The sequence below is a fragment of the Apus apus genome, chromosome 3, assembly GCF_020740795.1.
Source record: "Apus apus isolate bApuApu2 chromosome 3, bApuApu2.pri.cur, whole genome shotgun sequence".
NCBI classification, from domain to species: Eukaryota; Metazoa; Chordata; class Aves; order Apodiformes; family Apodidae; genus Apus; species Apus apus.
In genome coordinates this window covers 24,417,023-24,431,499 of record NC_067284.1, presented here as the reverse complement: position 1 = coordinate 24,431,499, position 14,477 = coordinate 24,417,023, and positions in this window count along the sequence as shown.

Here is a 14,477-nt window from a genome sequence, read left to right as displayed (position 1 = left end):
GCAATTGACACTTCCCAGCTGCTAAGTTCAGTTCCTGATTCACTCGGTAACCATGGGCCGAAACACATGGTGTTTACACAAGGTTTTTTGTTTAAAGAAAGAAAACAATAGAATCCATTCTAATTTTTTTTAATCCAAGAAAATTTCCCTGGAATGTGTGTCAGTGTATTTGGAAACTCTTGTTGACGTTAAAATGGCTGAACTATTCAGGTGCTTTTCCATTTTGTCTTTTCTACTGTTCAAGATGAGAAAAATATAAAAGCTTATATAGATTTGCAAAACAGTTTGGATTTCAGAAATTCATACTACATATGTTAGTATTAATAGCATAATCAAAAGGAAATCAAAAACTTCCATTTGATAGTTTGGATTCAAGCTTTGTCCTTTATGCTAAAACTAGCAGCTTTCTTAGTAAAATGACTTGCATAATTGTTTGCTTAAAAGGAATAGTTAGTGCTTTGCTTTACCTCTGTCTTGTCCAGAGTATCGTTCCCAAGTCCTTACAAGAATTCTTAAAACCACAAGTCCTAGACAATGTTGGCTGAAACACAGGATTTGGAAGAGTAGGCTGAAACACGGGATTTGGAAGAGCAACTAGAGGCTGTTGCTGAATGGAACTTTCTTGGATGTATACAAGTGGCATTCTCTCTTAGCTAAAACTGCTTTCACCTCTGGTAGCATAGCCCATTTGAAAGGGTCCCAGTGCATTACGCTGACATGTACCTATCATTCGAGACAATAAGAGACAGGTGTTAAAATTATAGTATGGCCTGATTTTTATGGAACTCAGGAGTATGAATAGAAAAAAATAATGAAACATGACTGCATCTGAAGACAATATTCCTGCATCTTTTGGAATTGATAACCTTCCTATCTTGGCAACTGCAGGTACCCTGACATCTTTTGAAGATGTCTGTAGCACATATGTTAATTTAGCCTTGGTGTGCTCTATGAGAAATAGCTGGATGTTATGCAGAGCTGAGAAAAATAAGACTAGTAAATCCTGCCAAATTAAGTTATTCTTTAACTTGGAAAACCAAGATGAGTGGACATTTTTTCTACATATTTTATTTCTGAATGAACAAGTTTTCCCTTAAGAAGATACATTAACAAGCACTGTGACCCCTACATGTTTCACGATAAAGTTACACCTGAAGTAAATTTATTTTTATTAATTCTATTTCCATGATGGTAAGAGATTACTAAAGGTTCTAGAACAGAAGTTGCTAAAACAAAAGTTCTGCCTGGTTTAGTTTGCACATATTTTTTTGCAAAGGAATTTGATTCCCCCACCCCCCAAGTATCTCTCATCCAGTAGGTTGTTGCTGCTTGGTAATACGCAAGAGCTTTGGGATGCTGCTTCCTGACGTGTTTACTAGTAGCAATACACAATGTTGCTGTTCTGCCATTAGGTGGCATGCCACAGTTTGAAGTTTTCTTTCGTACTAAGTATATCAATTTTTCCCTCCAGTTTATTTAAAGTTTGAGAACATTCCAGAAAAAAAACAGAGAAAATGCACCAAGCAATAGTTTAACATTATGTTTAGCCTGCCAAGGGTTCAGCTCCTTAGGTTTCTGCACTAGTAAGACATCCACAATAACACAACAGAATGGGAATAAGCAAAAGGACAAGTTCTTCAGAGGGATTTTTAAGTATCTGAATCTCAGAGTGGAGCCTTCAGACCTGAGTTTTCTTCCCAAGCTCTAGGAGGATGGCCTTCAAATGGTATCTGAAGCAGCCAATCTGTGAAGTGGGAACATCCTTGTATGTTATGACAAAGGATGATGCACTGAGAAGAATTGTGTCTTAACCTCTGCCACTCAGAGGGCGTATGTTCCCGAAGCAGCAGTCATCATCTCAGTCCCTATTCTGCTCCAAACATCTCCATTCAGGGTCCAAGTTTGCTAGGGCAAGGTCATTGGCCCTAGACAGGGACAGGCAGACATGCTTTTGGGAGATGTTAGTCATCTTGTCCTGCAGTATGTATAATGAATCTATTTGTTATAGAACAGCTTTAATAAGAAAGACTGAATTGTCTCCCTGGAAACCCTGTTGTCATGGTTTAACCTCAGCTGGCAACTAAGCACCATGTGACCACCCGCTCAGAAGGGTAAAAGTGAGAAAACTCATGGGTTGAGATAAAGACAGTTTAACAGGTAAAGCAAAATCTGTGCACACAAGAAAAGCAAAACAAAGAATTAATTCACTACTTCCCATCAGCAGGCAGGTATTCAGCCGTCCCCAAGAAAGCAGGGCTCCATCACACATATCCATTACTTGGGAAGAAAAACACCATCCCTTTCAACATCCTCCCCTCCAGCTTTATAAACTGAGCATGACGTCAAATGGTATGGGATACCCCTTTGGTCAGTTTTCCCAGCTCTGTCCCCTCCCAGCTCCTTGTGCACCCCCAGCCTACTCGCTGGTGGGGTGGTACGAGGTGCAGAAAAGGCCTTGACCTTGACTGTGTGTAAGTGCTGCTCAGCAACAGCTGAAACATCCCTGTGTTATCAACACTGTTTTCAGCACAAATCCAAACCACTGCCCCATACCAGCTGCTGTGAAGAAAATTAAGTCTATCCCAGCCAAACCCAGCACACCTATAAAACTGGTAAACATGGATGTGAATGGATCACCTCATCTAGAGGACAGAGGTGAACCACTGAGCTGAAAGTGTGTTTAGCTGCTATGTGGGTCACCCCCAGATTCTGATGTTGCATTGCCAGCTGTCTTTGGGAAGCAAGAAGGAGCAAACCTTTCTCATATTTTTAGGAGGATTCCTAAGTGGTGTCTCAGTGCAAGGGGAGTTCAGGAAGCTCCTTCCTACACTGCTAAGAAATTTGGTTTACGGTTAGTACTTGACACTTCAGTGTTGGTTAACCTGGATTGGCCAATTAAGATATGTTTGTATATAGGGACATTAAATTTTATCAGCTCTCAGTTGCACATTTAAAGAAAAAAAACAATAAGTACAAAATACTGGTACTTTTTCCACTCTTTTCCCTAAAGCCCAGTGTCCTTGCCTCCTGACTTGAACTATGGTCACAGAAACAGCTGGCACTTTGCTTTTAAGACACCTCAGGGCTGGTGGGGAATAGGTTTCAGTGGCTTAGTGTAGAGGAAAAGGCACAAATCTCTTAATATTATAAGGGAAATTCAATAAACATGTTTGAAAATACTGGTCTCTTATGGTCAGGTTTCATTAAGACTATATGTATCAGGGGCTTTAAGGGTTGGTTGTTGTTTTTTTCCTAGCTGATCTATCCCAATGGATGTGTAATCTTCTCAGAGAGCAGCAATGCTCCATCAAAATATAGACAGTGCTTAATCTTTTTGCCACTGTGTCTGACATAGTGTGCAGAATGAGAATGGTTGGTTCTGGGCTACCTGATGCCCAGAGGTGGCTCTGCACCTGTTGAGATTGGCTGACCTGTACTTGGTAACCTGCATCTGCAGAAAGGGCCAACTGCACTAGAAGCTACTTAGCAGAAACTGTATTTAAGCCAAAGGTAATTGTTCTTTTCCCAGCACAGCCAAATTGTTCCCTGTACAGATTAATACAGGGGTAGATACAATCAATCTGATGTTTCTCAAAAGCTTTTCTGTATTCTCCTTATAGCAAGCAGTGTTAACTCACAACTCATTTCAGCCGAATCCTTCCCGCATCTCATTGACTCTTTTTTTGGGGTGTGGGGAGGATCCTCAAGGAAAAGATTGTTCCTATTGTATAACCTTCAGGAAGACCTTTAAAATTCGGGGTACTTTCCACAACTTCTGTGCTTTGGTTTCAGTAAAAATCAATGAAAAGATCTTTAATTTATTTTGGATAATGTGACATCTGCCTTAAATGACAAATGTGAATATAGTGGGTTGGTTCAGTGCTGCCTGGAAATGTAATGACAAGGAGAAGAAAATATTGAGTACCCTTAAACTCACCTTGAGTACACATATTAGTAATTGACAGTGTCTAGACAGATGGTGATCTGGAAAGTAAAGTCTGGGAAAAATAAACTTACAGATATTAAAGTCAGCTTTATTTCCCAGTGGTAATAAAGTGGGAAGACTGGGGGGGGGAGGGTTAACTTTCATAGCAGCCAACAAAACAGTTGCCAGCAGTTTTGTTTGGAACTTGCTCCCTTTAAGAAGTGTGCCTTTTTAAACATTTCACATAAAACCCACCAAAGTCTGTAGAACCTGAAAAACTACCACGAAAAGTAGTCTGATGATAAGATGAATATTTGTCTGGGTATGTGCAACACAGTGAATCAAGTTTTTCTTCTTTCCTCTTGTAGGACTTAAGAGTCTTTTCTCAGACCCAGATCATCCAGTGTGTGGTCAGCATGGGGGTACTGTTCACAGAAAAACAGGAACGATGGGATGCACGGCTGATCAGCTGGCAATCACTGGGCTTCAGCACAGCAGCATTCCTGATCATTGTATGCTAAAATGGCATTTCTGCTTCTCATCAGGCCTGGAAGATTGTTTGCTATAGTTTGAACTTAAGGCATATGAACAGAGAAAAGACTGTTAACCAGTTTTGCAGTCAAGCCTGGGTTAAGGTTTTTGAAAAGATCTAAGAGAACCAGTTGCTGTGCTCTCCTTCAATTCAGTGCTCTTTGCCCTGCCATAGTACTTCAAGACTACTAAAATACAGAGGTATTAGAGTGATGAAAGGTTGAAAATGTGGATAAAAGCAGGAGTCTGCAAGTGTTTCAGGAGCCCTTCTGTTTCACCTGCTGGTTTGGACAGGCGTTTAGTATGGCTAAATGCAGGGTGGGCTGAAGCATGGTGATGCAAACTATGTGTTTCTACACTTCTTGCCCTGGGGACAGAGCAGCCACTCAGTTGTGGGGACAGCCCGAACAGTGGGGCTCATTCTCTTGCTGTGCAAGAGTCTGGGACCATTCTTGGGAGGACACTGGCTGACCCATCTCCCTGGCCCTGGCTGTGTGCCCTCCTCAAAGGCATTTAGGATTAATGATAAGAGAACTGGGCCAGGCAGTCCTAAATGTAGCTATGCCCAAACCACCCACATAGAAGTAGAAGTGATCTTTGCACAAAGATGTGTGTGAGCTTAAACTTTCTCTCATTTTGCTCTCAAGTTTTCCCAAAGCCCAAGCCTGGAGCAGGCTTGATTCCCTGAACAGGCAAGGGCCAGACAGCTAGAAGGACTTTAGCTGACAAACTGGAGGAGGAGTTATGTTATTGTTAGGTAGAGAAGATCACGTGTAGGAACTGAGCTCCATGGAGGTAGCTCCAAGTTCCTACAAGTCTGTGCTCACTAAATACCAATTTCCGACATGTGTGATGGATGAAAGTAGGTGATGGATGGAAAGAGACACTGCCAGTATCTCCATGGAGAGAAAGTCTGCCAGATGATGTCTATTTACAGTTTTTATATCGTCACAAATGATCTTTATAGTACTTTAATAGATTTTTACAATGTTGCATTATTAGACCCCAAAGAATTGATGAGAGAGAGTGGCAGAGGAAGCCAAGCTTCAGCTTCACAATTTCTGCCATTTACTACCATGGTTTTAATCAAGTAGGTAGAAGTACTTAATTATTTTTTTAAGTAAAATTAATCTCCAGGAGTAAGTGTGAAAAAATGTAGATCCACTCTGTGCAAGGACAAGAGTGAAGGAGGAATCTGGAGTTCAAGACACCATGTTCCCAGAATGAAGGAGTGATCAGCCTTGGAGGAGAGTAGCCATGTTCTGCCTGAGAAGATGGGTTGGCCAAGAAAAACCCACTGACAGCGTTAAAAATATCTGCTTAGAAAAACTTGAAGCTCCTTGCTGCATAAAGAGATTTGCTTCTCTTACTGGAATAGGGCTTCTGAGAAGCCAACCATTTAAAAATACCAAAGCACTCCCTTGGTGCCTGGGAGGGACCTTTTGAGAAAGCATTATTTTTCCAGGGAAGAGCAAATCACATAGGCAAGAGCAGGGAATCACAGAATCATGGAATATTAGGGATTGGAAGGGACCTCTGAAGATCACTGAGTCCAACCCCCCTGCCAGAGCAGGTCCAAAAAAACTAGGGCAGATCACTCAGAAAGGCATCCAGACAGGTCTTGAAAGTCTCCAGAGAAGGAGACTCCACAACCTCTCTGGGCAGCCTGTTCCAGTGCTCTGTAAACGTCACAGTAAATAAGTTCTTCCTGATGTTGATGTGGAACTTCATATGACTGAGTTTGAGTCCATTGTCCCTTGTCCTGTCACTGCCTTCTTGATGCCCAGCCCTCATGTATTTATAGACATTAATTAGATCCCCTCTCAGTCTTCTCATCTCTAGACTGAAAAGCCCCAAGTCTCTCAGCCTTTCCTTATAAGGCAGATGTTCCAGTCCCTTAATCATCCTCATAGTCCTCTCTCAAGTAGATCCCTGTCCCTCTTGACAGTGGAACTGGGGAGCCCAGGACTGGACACAATACTCCAAGTGAAATCTCACTAGGGCCGAGTAGAGGGGGAGGAGAACCTCCCTTGATCTGCTGGAGACACTCCTCTTCATGCACCCCAAGATACCATTGGCCTTCTTGGCCACAAGAATGGAATGCAGAAAGCCAACCTGGTGAGGAGGCCGAGTGCTGCCTATTGACAGCAAATTGTCTCATCTCTGCTGTCTTGAGAGTCTGCAACCTCACCGAGCAGCCAAAGCCATCGCAGCCCAGCTGCTGCACGCTGCTGAGCAGCGCTCCCTCCCTCCTGCAGCTGGGGCCACAAGCTGGCACTGTGGGTGCTGGAGCTCACAGCCACGCTGCAGGAAGGCCACAGACATGTTTTTGTACAGGCTGCTCATGCAAATCATGGTTATGGAGAATAGTTTCATGTGGCTGAAGATAAACCTTTCCTCCTTACATTTGGCAGCACTGCTGTGTGTAAAGAAGTTAACAGTGAACACTCAGGTAAACCTCCTCCACTCCCAAAGGAAGAGCTCCACAAGGCACTGGGAGGGAACAGGGTTAAGCTGTATATGAGATAATATCTCTGAAGAAGCATTTTCTGGAAGTTTGCTAGAAGAGGCTGGTGCATGGCAAGAACTTTAGTATCATTGCAGTGAAGTACTCAGTGAGTGCCTTGTCAGAGTACTTAAATTAGATCTTGTCAAATCACACCAGAACTCCCTGTTAAATTAGCTGTACAACTTTTATTAACTAATGAGTTATAAACGAAAAATAAAACCAGAAAATGCCTCACTTGAACAGGAGGGAAAGACCTCCCTCTGCCTGTTTCTAGTGGTGGGTTATCCTGTTGGACAAGCAGAACAGCCTGCTGGGTGATGCTCTTCAGCTGAGCTTTGTGTGTTTCACTGCACTGCTCTATCACTCCCCATAATTTTGGTGGCACAATGGTGGTCTGCACAGGTGATCCTGCTCTCTGCCATGAATCCACCAGCAGCAGGAAGCATCCACACCTGCTGCTCTGGCTGAGGCTTTCCTCTGGGTCACTTCCTTCGAGCACTAAGCACCCCATGGCAAAAGGACTCCTGGCCCATCCCCAGGCTGCACACAAGGGAGAGGAACAGCAAGAAGCAGCCTCCTGATGCAGACAACATCCCCCTGCCTGGAGAGGGCTGGTACTTCCCATAACCCATCTGGATGAAGAGGAATATATAAGGGTTTTCATTTCTCCAGGAGTGGTTCTTGGCAGGTAAGAGGGGTCTCTGGGAAGTTCAGTCCTTCTCAATGGGGTGATTTAGTGCATGAAAGTGCAGTAGGTCAGGGTAGGATTGCAGTCTGGCCTGAAATTTTCTCCCTAGCATATACATAGACCAGTAAGGATCAATGACTCCAATGGAGTAAACTAGCAACACAACATTGATTTACTTTTTAACTCACTGTGCCCAGGTCTGTCCATTCATCTAGTATTTCACCCACCCCAAGGCCAAACACTCATTCTTTTTTTCTCCTGCTCTCCTCCTGCCCCCAGAGTTCACTCTGAGTGCAGGGGTCTGTGGGTCTCCAGTCACACCAGTGACATGTGTACCACCTTGTCCTACCAGCCCCAGCATCTCAGGTAGGGAATACCATGCCTCTTTGCAGAGAATCAGGGAATGAACATGAACCACCCCTTCTTCCCTCTGAAATGTATTGCTGCTTTGGCTGTCAGCTTTGTCTCCTCCAGGGACCCTACTGTGCCCAGGACCATTGCTGTCTGGGCTGAAGGTCGTGGTTTCCTCCTGTCTTTGCTGTGACTTGAGCAGAGGAATTCTGGATGTTGGGCAAATGGCTTTTCATGACAGCCAGTGTTGACACTATCCACAGATGTTAGGTTGGTCACAGCTGTTCATGTGGCACCTGTTACTCATTGCTGTAGGTGGTAGAGTCCAGTGTAAGGTTGGGATGCCACTAGCTGACCTTGCCAACCCCGAGTGCCAGGGTAGGGGCTGCAGACATGGGGATAGCAGCACTTCACTATCTGTCCACTCCTCACCTGGCCTTTGGGGCAGGAGAAGGTTCCATCAGTCAGTCCCTGCCGTGTCCTGGTGAGAACATTCTGCTGGGGGCAAAGGGGTGAGAAGAGACATTGTCCTGCCACAGACATTTCCTATCTCCTCTAGCAGGAAAAAGGAGTTGCCATATGGCTTTGGCCTTTGCTTTGGTTTCCACCAAGTTCAGAAAGCAACAAGAAAAGAGGACACTCTCATTATGTGATTTGTATTATTTATGACTATCTGTCTTTAGATGAGCAAATAGATAGGGCAACCCTTGGTAACAGAAGACTTAAACCATGTCACTCCTGATACAATCACCAAATGTTCTGGAGTTTGAATCTTAACATAACTGGCTTTGGGCAATGAAAACCACTCATCTGAGACAAGCCCTCCGAGGCAGTTTTGCTTCCTTAGCTACTAACTAGAAGCAGAGGGAATGAGCTCAGAGTCAAGAGCTGGCCAAAGACCTTTCTGGCTTGCCCTGTCCTCCAAAGAGACTATCTGTGCCTCAGGAACCATTTGCCATACATGAGATCGTCTTGTGTTGTTCCCAGAAATCAAACAAACCAACAAAGGGAGCAAAGGATTGTTGTGGCATTCAGATTGCTGATGCTGCTGTCTGCAGGGCCACAAATGCCGTCCCCAGATGCCCCAGGGCATTCATAGTAAGTCAGGCCTTTGGATGAATTTCTGGATGTGTCTCACGGTTCACAGCTAATTCAAGCAGAAGCATCTGGAGACTGCAGCTGTCTGCTATGAGAACACCTACAGCTGATTCTAAATGTTCCCAGAATCACAGAATAGCTGAGGTTTCAGTCCACCTCTCTGCTCACTTAGCAAGCCCATACTTCATCAGCTTCTCTGTGAGGACATTCCAGAAGACAGGGCTGAAAGCCTGGCTAAAGTCAAGATAAAAACCATCTACTGCTCTCTGCTCATCCACCAAGCCATTCATCTCATCACAGGCAGCTGTCAGGTTGGCTAAACACAGTTTCCCCTTCATAAACCTATGCTGACTGCACCCAGTCACATTTAGTCTCTCATGTGTTTGGAAGCAGTTTGCAGGAGGATTTTCTCCATCACCTTTGCAGATTTTGAGGTGGGGATGGCTAGCCTGTAGTTCCCCAGATCTTCCTTCTTGTTCTGCTTGAACACAGGTGTGACACTGCATTTTTCCAGTCTTCAGGTAACTTTCTCTATTACCATGACCTTTCAAAGATTATCAAGATGGCCCCACTGTGACACCTCCCTCATCACTCAGGGGTGCATCCCATCAGGGCTAGTGCTCCCTAACCTGGTTCTCCTGCATCAATGGTGAGTCCTCCTTGCTCCAGAAGGAGAGTGATGTTGGTGAAGTTTATCTTGTGAAAGACAAAAACCCCGTAGTGCTTGGGGACCACAGCGGCTCAGGGAGAAAGGGGCCCTGTATTGAGACTGGGCCAGTCTGCTTAGCTTGCACAGAAGCCAGGTCTAAACTGCTCAAGGTGTTCAGAAGTGCAATGTTAATATCTTATTCATGCTCTGCTTTGATTGCTGATTGCATCTATTTTTACTCTGACACCAGCAGATTTCCTTTGTTTTTTCTTCTTAAATAAACTGCTCCACCTTCTGTCCCCGTCTGCCTCCTCTAAGTCCTCTCACCAATCACTATTCTGCCATGTAAAGCCAGTTCCTGGCACAGACAGACCATATCCTCTCTCAGATCCTCCACAGGGGCCACTTCTACATTTTGTTTGCAATAAAGTAAAACACATTAGATGGTCCAATTCTAACTCCTTGACCTTAATTACTTAACAAGACAAGAATTACTACATTGAAGGAAGCTAGCAGAACTTCCAGGAGATCCAGACATACAGATTAGTAAATATTCCAAAGGCCACAAGGAAAGAAAAGCTTTATACAATTACTCAGAATGTATCCCCTAAAGCTTCCTCAGCTGGAGTCCTTTCTACCACCAACAGTCTGACACACTTGCTTCATTTAAAAATATAGAAAATGCACTTAGGACCACAAAAAACAGTCCATAACCTTGCAGTTTATATAAAACAGTTTATAGCCTCAGTCTGCCAAAGGGCAGGGGCTTTGCACAAGGGGTTGAAAATGAAAACATCTGGCTGTGCTCAGGCTGACCTGCTCACATGCAAAGTTAGAAGCCCCAGGGAAAGGAAGGCCAGAAGAAATAGAGCAGGATGTGTGCACAGGGCTGGAGAGATGTGGGTCAAATCTCTGTTCTGCCTTCTCATCTCCCCATTGGTGTGGCTGATACAGAAGAATTTCCTTTCTCACAATGATATTCTGTGGATAAATACACTAAAAAAAGAGGTGTCCAGCTGTTGCCTTGCATTATTAAGATTGGTCTTTTTGATTATATGTCTAGATTTCATCTTTAAATACTGCACAAGTCAAAACACCCTCCAACCCCGAACCTGTGTTTCTGTAAGATGCAGTCTGGCTAATGTATCATTCTGAGCAAAGTTGTTGCAGTTCTCTGGTGGCCTTACAAGAGCCCTTATATAAAAAATTATTCACTTTGGTGAATAATTTTGGTGAAGTGCAGGGATTACTCCCAAAGAGTTACCCCTTGAACAGTGAGGCCAGTGCTTTCAGAGCTAAGACCTTGGGAAAGCAGTGAAGGTAGACCATCCATGCCACGTAGGCATGTCTGCGTGAGCTTTGGCACCAGCTTCAGCTATCTGAAACACTGCTAAACCAGAACAAAACATTTTGCCTGTGTAATCATCCACGTCTTGATCTCCTTGCATCTCTGCTGCCTTCCTGATACGTTACTGCAGTTGTGCCTTGCAGAAAACCATTTTCTGTGGCAGAGAGTAAGGTTACAGAGTTACCTATGGGTGGATCCTCACATATCAATTGGTGTTGAAGCTACTGTGAATAACTTCTGTGTTCAGTGTATTTTCTTAAAACTGCAGATAGTCCATCTCGTGCCGTCTTTCACCTCCAATTCTTTTTACTGCCCAGTTGGGCACAATACGTTGCAGCTGGTCTAAAGAGGCTTCAAGCAGTGCGACAGACATATTTCTTTTAACATATCCCAAATACGTTGCAAAAAGTAGTATTTGCAAAGGTCAGAGCTGGGGTTGGTATCTTCATATTTTGAGCCAAACAGATAGAAATGTGGCGCTACATTGACCCACCATGCTGATTGTACCAAAAGTGGAAGGAGCTGCTGCCAGCACAGAAATTGCTGCAAGAACACGGAAAGGTCAAACTGACCCTGGCAGCTTGTAAATCTGGAAAGCCTTTCTGCATTCAACCTTAAATAAAAGCCTTTCCCTACTTTTTAAAAATGAATAACACCCATCCTCCTTGAGCCTGAAACGTTTTCCTCTTGGAAACATACTGGGTAGAATAAATGCTGCACGAACGGAGGCTGGTGCCCCCTCCACCCCCCAAACTGCGGGACAATCCTGGGTGCATGAGCTGCAAGAAGGCACAGCCCTGCTATGGCAGGTAGCTTCTGAGTGGAGCTGTGCTCACAGGAATAGGGTTTGTTTCGGAAACCTTTTGGTTCAGACTTAAAATCTAACCAACAGAAGCTTCCTCCTCCTCAGGCAGGAAGACAGGTTTAGTAGTAATTGTCTTTTAGGGAGGTTTGGTAGTAACAGTCCTTTAGGAAGCCTGTGACACTCAGTAACTGGGTGTTACCCACCTTCAAAGATCTGAAGAAATGGCTGATGTGCAGGAAAGAAAATCAGAACAGGTGGGATTGGTTCAGTGAAGCTGTGGAACAGCTTCAGTTATGGGATCAGCGATCAAATCCCTTTGCTGGCAGTTTTTAAAAACAGAGGAAGGGGTTAGTGGGTGTAAAAAGCAACTGTTCCTGTTGGTGCAGGAACAATATCTGAGGAGCCCCCCAGCCACCCCTCTGTATGGCACCACTGCTGAAAGGCAAGGCTGACGGTGGTGCAGCAGAGAGGTAATGAGATCAGAGGAGAGGAGTGATGAGACAGAGCAGGATGGCAGCAGGCAGGGCCCATGCCCTGCGTGGTTCCTCACTGATGGAAACGATTTGACAGTTGCAAAGGAATCTCATATATGGCACATGCAGGCCCGGAGGACCTGTCTGTCCCTCATGCCACAGCTCAATTCCTGAAACACAAACACTTACAGTTCCTACTGATCTTCCTTTTTCAGTCTTAGAGGTGCAGGTTATTATTGCCCTTGATCAAAGCTTCCTTCTCTGAATTACTGAAGAATCATCACAAAACAGACTAAACAAAAGTTTGGGGAACTTACCTCCATATACAACAACAGACTGTCATTTTGTGATCTACATTTAGATTTTTTTTTCACATAAAACAAATCATTACACATCCCCAGTTTCATAAACTGTAAGAAACATTTTTAAACACTCTATAAACCTAAATTGTTCTTGTCTCTTAAATGTCTCTGAACTCCACCCTTTCGCAACGAGAGCGGTTTCCCCAGTAACTTATATATTCTAAAGTCTCTTCAAAAAAGATGCAATCTAAAAAGACAAAAAACAAGAAAAAAAAAGACAAATTATAAGACTAAATCTGTTTGATGGACACAAGATATACCACAGTCTGAAGGACTACTACATTTTTATTGCCACTTGTTTCGTAATACTGTCCTCCCAGACTCATCCCAATAAAAGGTTTATTTTGCCTCGGACCATGAGGCCTGGCTTGCTTCTCAGGCAGGGCAGGACATGGTTAGGGCCACCAGCTGGGCAGTCTGTGGGGCCATGGCTCTCTGCCTTCACAATGGTTAAAGGAACCAGCCATGAAACATGGCTCCACACATGACAGCTCTTCTTGGAGAGGTGACAGCAGGAATATGTGTCAGTGCCTTCCTCTGCAGAGTGAGGGCCCCTGAAACCCAGTCCTAGAGAGCAGCAGAGGAAGTCATGCAAATGTGTATTGTGGGAATATTTGCCAAAGGTCTCTGAGCTGGGCACTAAATTCAGGCATGAAAATTAATATTTTGCACCTTACTTTTTAAAAAAAATGTGGGGAACTGAGAGCTCTTGCAGAAATACAGCTTATGGTAGCGGTCAGAAAAGGTGGTGGTGTATGGGAAGGATGCTGAAGGATTCATTATAGTCTGCAATGAAAGACATTAAAGTGTCTGGAAACATCAGCAAGGCCCCTTGAATATATACATGTATGAAACTGGGTTCAGCCCTACAGAGAAGGTCTTGGGGATACTGGTGGATGAAAAATTGGACGGGACCTGGCAGTGTGCACTTGCAGCCCAGAAAGTCCATTGAATCCTGGGCTGCATCAAAAGAAGCACGACCAGCAGGTTGAGTGAGGTCGTGCTGCCCCTCTACGCTGCTCTGGTGAGACCCCACCTGCAGTACTAGGTCTAGGTCTGAGGTCCCCAACACAAGAAAGTCATAGAACTGTTGGACTAAGTCCAGAGGAAGGCCATGAAGATGATCAGAGGGCTGGAACACCCCTTCTGTAAAAAAAGGCTGAGAGATTTGGGGTTGCTCATCCTGGAGAAGGCTCCAGGGAGACCTCATTGCAGCCTTTCGATATCTGAAGAATATAAGAAAGACTTTTTACCAGTGCCCGTAGTGACAGGACAAGGGATGATGGTTTTAAACTGGAAGAGGGTAAGTTTAAATTGGGCTTAAGGAGGAAATTTTTTTACCAGGGTGGTGAGACACTAGAACAGATTGCCCAGAGCAGCTGTGGATGCCCCATCCCTGGAGCTGTTCAAGGTAAGGTTGGATGAGACTTTTAGCAACCTGATCTAGAGAACGATGTCTCTGCCCATGGCAGATGTGTTGGACTAGATGGTTTTTGAAGGTCCCCTCCAACCCAAACAGTTCTGTGCCGATTCTATATAATATGTTGGCAAGGCTCATAGGGTGGAGGGACTCAGATCACTTCCCAAAGAAACTGGAAGAGTGCAGAGGGTCACACATGACAGCTGTGGTCCTTGAGGTCATCCATCTGCACCTTCCATAGTCCCACAGGCTTGGAAAAATCTGACGTTCAAAACGGATTGAAATGCTTCCAAACCAGAACAGCAGTGAAACAGTCTG